At 52.1% G+C, this 7357-nt stretch overlaps 1 protein-coding gene across 1 annotated transcript in view; it reads left to right on the top strand.

Annotated features, from left to right (window-relative positions):
* Nucleotides 1-4557: 4557 nt before the first annotated feature.
* Nucleotides 4558-7357, top strand: part of CSK (C-terminal Src kinase) — a 69663-nt gene continuing 66863 nt past the window's right edge. Inside the window, exon 1 of the mRNA XM_075006468.1 lies at nucleotides 4558-5121. The gene's annotated coding sequence lies outside the window, so the exon portion shown is untranslated. The remainder of the gene's footprint in view (nucleotides 5122-7357) is intronic.

Raw genomic sequence — 7357 nt, 5'->3', positions numbered from 1 at the left:
AATTTCGGCATCTGGCAGAAGCCCTCACATTGTTTCATAGTGTGGACTCGAGCTAAAAACCTCCCTTCCCACTCACTAGCACAAGGAGCACACATCAGCCCCCTCCCCCACCATCAGATGAACCCCCTTCCCTCCCATTCCCAGTGATTCTGGGACGCCAACCTGGGACCACTAAATCTTAGTGCATGAGCCTCCACGCTGTGAGCTAAAAGCCACTCGCTCAGACCTCCTGGCTCCCAGACTTGCTGAGGCCCCTCCCATTCTGGACCACGCGCATTAAGAAAGTAGTTAGTGTAGGTGTGCCCCTTGTAATGAAACACAACAGCTGACGAGCAGGAGGCAGAGCCAGCATCCCGTGACTTGTCCGTACCCTGCCCTCCTGCACGTGATCTGTGGCGTCACCTCAAACAGTGGGTTCTTTTGCTTCCTTAAAACACTGTGACCCTCTGACCTAAATCTCACGTCACTCCCTTGGAAGACGGTGTGTGCAAGTCTGAGCCCAGAATCGGGCTAACCAAGCTAGATTCTTGTTGCCCTGTCATTTACGTCCACTTTAAGATTCATTATGCTGCCAGTTTTATCATTACTATTGTTATTATTACTACTATTATTACTGGTTTGTGTAGTGGTAGCACAAAGTGGTTTGAGCACTGGCCTGCTAAACCCCGGGGTGTGAGTTCAGTTCTTGGGGAGGTCATTTAGGGATTGGGGCAATAGATGTCAGGGATGGGGCTTGGTCCTGCCAAGAGGGCAGGGGACCGGACTAGATGACCTCCTGAGGTCCCTTTTGGTTCTAGGAGATGTGTGTATCTCCAATTATATTTATTTATATTTAAAGGCAGCCTAGTTACGGTTCACCACCTGGTGCTTGGTGCTGTACAAACACAAAGTAGGAACAGAATGTAAAAGTCTACAGTGTAAATTACAGAATCATAGGACTGCAAACCAAACACGACCTAGACCAGGGGTTCTCAACCTGCGGTACGGCAGGAGGGCTGTGAAAATAAATAAAATGATCATAGAAAATAAGTCTTAAATAAATTGCACAGTTACAGTCATTAACAGGTCGAACCTCTCTAGTCCGGCACCCTCAGGACCTGACCGGTGTCAGATGAGAGAATTTGCCAGACCACAGGAGGTCAATATGGTCTAACAGCGTTATCAACACTCCCCCTGCTTACTGGGCTCTGAGAAGACATTAAGGGGTAAACTAGAGACAGCACAGAACACTGAGAGCCGGGACTGGTGGCTGCAAAGAAACTTTATGGGACCACAGGAAACTCGGCCATGCTCATGGTAAGTGGTCGTCCAGCTAACTAAAATCATGCCAGATTACGGCTGTTGCCAGACAAGACAGTTCTGGATTAGAGAAGTTCAGCCTGTATTTTTTTTTTAAATTAAATATCTTCCAATAATATTTATTGCTGTCTGGAAATCTAGGTTATGGCTTCCTTTTTCATGTACTGATGTGTATGTAGTGGCTAGAATTGGCTTTGATGGGGGTCTGCAAACGGTTTGTGGGGAGGTGATTGGGGGGGGGGGTCAGTGAATGGTTTGGGGGGACAATTGGGGTCCACACTGGAGAAAAGGTTGGGAACACTGATCTAGACCATCCCATACAGGTGTTCTGTCTAAGATGATTTCTAAAATCTCCAGTGATGGCAATTCCACTACCTCCTTAGGCACTTTATTCCGGTGCTTGGCTCATCAGTTTTAACCCGACCTTATGACAAATCTAGGCTCTTTTCTTTAATCATTTCATCAAAACTCCTAGATTGCAACCAGGCTGTGTTTATTTCTCATGCTATCAGTAAAACAATTTTGTCCGTAATAAGTTTATACATATGTAATGCCTCTAAGACAGGATATTTCCAAACCAATTTAAAAGCCAATGTGCAAACAATGGCCATGTATGATTTCCCATTCCACAGCACACAGCAAGATCGCGTTGTAATTTAGGACAGGAAGTGACAGTTTCCTTTATTTTCAGGCACTGAATCCGCCAGAATTCAGGAGCACCCAAACTTTCAGCTGTCAGGGTTACATCACTCTGTCTTGCTCTGATGGTGGGCTGGAGCAGGTCAATTATAGAAAATAATAGGTGTATTTTGTACCTAATGCTAAAGGCTTAAGAGACAATTCCTGTCCAAAGCGTGCTTATGGAAGCTCTCTGGGGCTGAGCACCAAGTTTGTCCGGTGAACAAGAAGAAGTCCTGTGGCACCTTATAGACTAATAGATAGATATATGATGAAGCAGGTCTTTGCCCATGAAAGCTTATGCTCCAAAATATCTGTTAGTCTATAAGGTGCCACAGGACTTCTTGTTGTTCTCAAAGCTATAGACTAACCCGTCCACCTCTCTGAAGGTTGTCAGGTGGGCTCTCCTGATTTTGAAGGGGTTCTCCTGAGCTTGAGAGGACAGTCCCATGACCTGGAAGTTGGGCTTGGAAGCCTTTGAAGGTGCCCTGAACTGTATTGTAGGCTGGGGCAATGCATTGCGATACTATGTCATGACATGGTGTTGCAAGTTCTATGGGTCACGCCCAAGTGCTTGCTCGTACAGTGCTTCGAGAAGATGGAACGTGCAATGGAAATGCCAAAAGGCTCCTCTGCCAACCACACATGGACGACGCGCATCCCTCTAGTATATGCTGTCACAGTGCCTGAGGAGTGGAAGTACGTGGGTGAGAAGCAGAGCTGGCTCAGGGCTCGGTGCAGGGAAAACAGAAATGATACTGGTCGGAAGAGAGAAGTTCTTTGAGGAAACAGAAGCAGCTGTGACATGGGGCGTGGAGGTAGGTATTTGCTCTCTGACTACTGACGGGGTGCACAACAATAGCCTATTGTTATTTATTTGAGTTTGCAGAAGCCTGGAGAGTCCCCAGCCAAGAACAGGGCCCCACTATGCAAAGTTACTCCTAGATGGCTAATCACCATGACATCTAGGTGTTACCTCCCTAGACTCATTGCATGTTTTGCCTTTATGTGTACCCGGGCCCTTCACTCCCTGATCTGTTTATTAGGCTCTTTTGGAACTGGGCCTCTGGTCTGCTGTGTTTGGAGAGAGCTTAGCACAATGTGGCTCTCATTCAAGTTGTTGCAAGGAAAATGATGCTTTGACACTCCAGTAGCAGGTGTAGCCGGAAAGGCCGGTTTCCACCTTCAGTTGAGGCGCTTCTTCCTTTCAGACTGACAGAGCTTTTCTAACCCATGTCTCTGCCAACATCCAGGCGGTGGAGAGGAGCGTTCTCAGCCACCTTGACCACAGACTCTCTGGACAAACCTCCTGCCACTGAAAACAGCTTTAAGGATGGGGGAGGGGTGTGGAATTTCCTAAGAGGGGGACCACACAGTCAGCTGCTGGGTCTCAGGCTCCTCCATCTCCTTAAAATTCTTGACATATGTGACAAAAAAAGGGAGAAAAAAGCGGTCCAGTAGCACTTTGAAGACTGACAAAATAATTGATTCGGTGATGAGCTTTTGTGGGACAGACCCACTTCTTGGTCTGTCCCACGAAAGCTCGTCACCTAATAAATGATTTTGTTAGCCTTTAAAGTGCTACTGGACCGCTTTTTTGTTTTGATAGAATACAGACTAACTCGGCTAGCTCTCTGTCACTATAAAAAGTGGGAGGTCCTGTGGTACCTTATAGACTAACAGATTTTTTGGAGCATAAGCTTTCGTGGGCGCAGACCCGCTTCAAAATATGTGGCTGTTTCTATGTCTGTGCCTTTGCATTTATATACCAATTAATCACGTTTTTCACATGCTACAGACTTATTCCTGGCTTGACAAAGTCCTGCCTGGGATGATTCGTACCCGACTTCCAGGACGGGTTGCTCCTGCATCAGGCAGGGGGTCGGACTCGATATCCTCAGGTCCCTTCCAGCCCTAGGATTTTATCATTTTCTTACATATGCTGAAAGGGACTTTTTTCCCCATATGCACATAACTCAAATGGCCATTGGTTTAGATTACGTCAGACAGGGTGGGGGGGCCCTGCTAACTGCAGGGATGAACAGTGGCGCCCTGGAACAATAGATCCTCCGCGGGGGAGGGAGACAAAGTGAGAACACAACAATTCTGGAAGCAACAGCACCCACGAAGATTCAGGTCCTGCCACGTGGGGATCTGAAACGTGTGTGCAGGCTGCCTTGAAACTACAGCACTGGGCCCGTTGGGAGGCTCCCAGGTGGATGGGGATGTACCCGGGGAAGGGGTCCAGAGCCACTTTGAGTTGGGTCACTCTGTTGTGAACGGGACTTAGCATCAGGTCACGATGCTCCCGAGCAAGCTGGTGGCAGCTCCCGCACGAAGCCTGCCCACCCCACTCCTCCCACGGCCCCTTAGGAGTCTCACCCCAGCCGCCCTCTCCTGTTTGCTGGGCCAGTTTACCCCGCCCCCGCCGGAACATGTGGAGTCTGGTCCCCTCCCCCACCCCGCCGTAGCAATGCGCCCGGATGCCCGGAGGGTGGCGCACCGTCCCTGCCCACGCCTGAGCGGCCCGGGAGCGGGGCGAGCCCCGGCGGCGCAGGCGCGGTGCTAAAGGCGGACGGATTCGGGGCCGGCCTCCGTTTCCTTTCCCCAGGAACCAGGGCCTGCGAGCTCCCCGCCCGGCCGAGCCCGAGAGGGAGCGGGGTGGGGAGAGACCGAGACCCGCACCGCACCGCCTCGCCTCCTCCCCCCGGGCTCTCGCAGGGCCTCCCTGCTCTCTCCGGTCGGTAGTGGGCTGGGTCGCCCCCTCCCCTCCAGTGCCCAGCGCGCGGCTCCCGGCGAGCTCCGGACCCCGGGAGCTTCAGCGTTCCGGGATCGAACGCTCGTCGCGCTCCGAGGAAGCCGGCAGCGTTCGAAATTGGAATCCTCCCGTCGGCCGCTGCTACATTGTTTCCTCTTCCCCGCCCCTCCTCCCCGATCCCTCCTGCCCTGCTGCTATCCGAGCACCCCCCCCCCGACCCCACCCCTTTGTACCTCTCCCGCTTCCCCTCCCCTCCGTCCCTGGCCCAGCGGCGCCCGGGGACCCCCCGCCGCATGGAATACTGGGCAGCTGGCTGAGCCCCACTCTGAGAAGGCGGCTCCCCAACTGGGAAGCGGAGCCGGAGGCAGCTCGGAGTCTGGAGAGAGGTGAGCACCCCCCACTTGGGGGAGGCTGGTTGTGGTTACTATAAGGATTGAGGCTGCACCCTCTCCCTCGCTCTTCCACAGCCCCTCAGACCGCAGTTGGGTGGGTTACACCAGGATCATAGTTCCCCCCAACTTCCACCCTCCCGGGGTCTGAATAACCCTGGGAGCTGTGTCACTCCGGGAGCACCCCGTGCTCAGGGAGCGCCCAGCGTGGATTATAGTCCTGCCGTCTGAGTTCAGCTCAGCACACGGAGAGCCATCTGGGACTTCACAGGAGGCCTGGAGCCTCTGGTGGGCGTCCGTGGGGCGGGGTTCCCCAGCCGTGTTCCCTGCAGCCATCTGCCAGCAGGACCAGCTTTGGCTCCTAGACCCAGTTTGTCACCGGTTGCCAAATGGGGAGCCAGGGGGAGAGATGACTTTTCAGATTGTCAGTGAGTCTGTGGAGGCTTCTGGCACCCTCCCATTTGGACTAGGCCTGTGATCTCTCCACCCCCTCTCACCTCAGCAAAATCTCCTTCCTCCCCATAATCAGATCCGGGGATGGGTTGACTAGGGCTTTGAGTTTGGCAGTCTCTTGCTGCTGAAGTGGATTTGAATGGTGGCCTTGCTGGTTTATTCCTCCTCACCCCCAAACAAATGGAGGGTCAAACTGCAAGTTTCCTCTGCAGCCCGAGACGGCTTCTAACTCCCGGGCTGGGAAGGGGGAGATTTGCTGGCTAAAATCTTGACATTTCCATGGCTCCCCGTCCCTACCTTAACTGCTCAGGGCCACAGTCGGCTTTCTCACAGCCATTCTCATGGTGCCTGAGATGACAGCAGCTGAAACAAAGGGGACTCCCTCGTCCCCTGCTGCCCGTTTCGTCCTTCCCCTGCGGAGCCTGGGAGCCCTGAGCCTGGGATTGCCTGTGCAGAGCTCTTTCTACCCCAAGGTTCAAGTGTTCAGAGCTGCAGGTGCGGATCTGGGCCCTTCGGCGGCTGAGTTTTCTCTGAGCCCAGAGATCAGGGGCTCTGGGACTCCCGGCTCTGCTGAAATATGCCTTGGCATGGTATGAATAGCACAGCGCCGCTGTCAACTAGCGTGTGAATGGTTGTAGACAGACAGCAGTGCTACAGTACTGGCCGGTCTGAGCTCTCCACATCCACTGTGGAAAAGAACAAAGCGATTGAACGAGGGGAGCTGTGACACCCCCCGCAACAATGAGTCATATTACTGCAAACCAGGCAGGCTAGCTGTAGGACAAGCAGCCCTCTTCTTGAAGCCCTTAGTGTGCTTTTGGTTCCCTGAGTGTAAGTTTCATGGGACTCAAGTTACAATGAGATGTCGTGAAATATTTAGTGTTCTTTAACCTGCATGGTAGGGGAGTGGAGCACAGAGCTGAGTGAGGTTGTTGGGGCTGGGAAGGGGCCCATGATACTTGACTGTTGCTTTATAAAATGGACCCAAGGGGTGCTCAGAGCGGTGACCAAGCGAATGGAGAATACTAGGCCAAAGGAGCTGTTTCTTCACCCCGAGTCGTCTTCCCACGGGATTTGAGGCTGGCAGTGGGAGATCAGAAAGCCAACCGACGTGGCTGGCGTTGGATGGTCATCCAGCCGTTTATCATTGGGAGTTCTTCATGGTAATCGGGCCGGCACCAAATTTCATGGTCTGTGGTGTAAGCAGGTTAATTCAGGAGCTGGGAAGAAATTTTTCTGGCGTATCTCCAGCAGAGCCCTCCAGAAGCATCATGTATGCTGTGGCGAGGAGTGAAAGCGGTGTGTAGACACAGCATGAAGTCCTGTGGCACCTTATAGCTTAACAGATATTTTGGAGCATAAGCTTACGTACGTACATCTGACGAAGCAGGTCTTTGCCCATGAAAGCTTATGCTCCAAAATATCTGTTAGGCTGTAAGGTGCCACAGGACTTCTTATTGTTTTCAAAGATACAGACAAACACAGTGACCTCTCTGACTGATTCAGCATGGTCTTGTCATGATTTTCCATCGCTATTTCTGTTTGTCGAAGGCAGGTCTCTGCCTCATTCGAATCTGAGTTGGGACGGAGCTTTTGGGTGTGGATTTTTGGCCCCAAAGCAGGGTGACTTGTTTTGGTTTAACACCTCTGGTGTCTCTTACTTATCATCATCATCATCATCATCATCAATAACCGTGGGCTCAGAGCCTGTTGCTGTCTGATGCTTCTCTTGCTATTTCTTTCCGTCTTTCCCTGTCCAGTGCACAGTGGCTTAGTTTCT

Source organism: Carettochelys insculpta, chromosome 12 (assembly GCF_033958435.1).
Source record: "Carettochelys insculpta isolate YL-2023 chromosome 12, ASM3395843v1, whole genome shotgun sequence".
Lineage (NCBI taxonomy): Eukaryota > Metazoa > Chordata > Testudines > Carettochelyidae > Carettochelys > Carettochelys insculpta.
This window is presented reverse-complemented; position numbering and strand designations above follow the sequence as displayed.